At 69.7% G+C, this 581-nt stretch overlaps 1 protein-coding gene across 2 annotated transcripts in view; it reads right to left on the bottom strand.

Moving 5' to 3' along the window:
• Positions 1 to 581, bottom strand: part of LOC138164188 (protein FAM50A) — a 7,794-nt gene that overhangs the window by 6,651 nt on the left and 562 nt on the right. Inside the window, exon 2 of one of the 2 annotated variants that reach the window (XM_069091780.1) lies at positions 424 to 548. The exons of the other annotated variant lie outside the window; for it this stretch is intronic. The gene's annotated coding sequence lies outside the window, so the exon portion shown is untranslated. The remainder of the gene's footprint in view (positions 1 to 423; positions 549 to 581) is intronic. 2 annotated transcript variants of the gene reach the window in all.

Genomic DNA, 581 nt, shown 5'->3' with positions numbered 1-581 from the left:
GGCTCTCTACCCCACAGGAGGCTCTGCCCCACAGGAGGCTCTCTACCCCACAGGAGTCTCTGCCCCGCAGGAGGCGCGGGGCCTTTCTGGAAGGCTGCCGTGACAAAATCAAGCACGAGCATCTCCCCAAGTAAAAGCATTAAGCCCTCCTCTCCGGGGATGCAGACCGGGGTCCGGATGCACCGCGCGTGAAGCCGGCCGCGCCCCCGCTGACCGCCAAAGCGGCCCCAGCAGGTCCGGCCTACGCCGGCACGGGCAGGGTCACTGTAGGGGGGGGGGGGGGGGGGGGGGGGGGGGGGCGGGGGGGGGGGGGGGGGGGGGGGCGCGTGTCCGAGGCCTAGGGCCAAGGGCGCGGAGACACCCAGGCCGCCGGCCCAGCCCGCGCCGGGTCTGTTAGGGAGGGACCTCGGGCGGCTTCCTCACCGTGACAGGCCCGGGCGGGCCCGGCGATCCTCCAAGGCACCTCTGTCCACTGCGAACCCGAGTAAAAGCTCGGTGGGCCGGCTGACTGAGTCAAGCGCTCTACGCTGTCGATTAGTGGTAGGGTTCTTTAAAGAAAAGAGAAGAATTGACACGGGGGG

This window comes from Petaurus breviceps, unplaced genomic scaffold (genome assembly GCF_028583685.1).
Source record: "Petaurus breviceps papuanus isolate PSGF00001 unplaced genomic scaffold, PetGlider_PUasm1.0 189, whole genome shotgun sequence".
Taxonomy (NCBI): domain Eukaryota; kingdom Metazoa; phylum Chordata; class Mammalia; order Diprotodontia; family Petauridae; genus Petaurus; species Petaurus breviceps.
The sequence above is the reverse complement of the archived record's forward strand: the minus strand, read 5'-3'. Positions and strand labels throughout refer to the sequence as shown.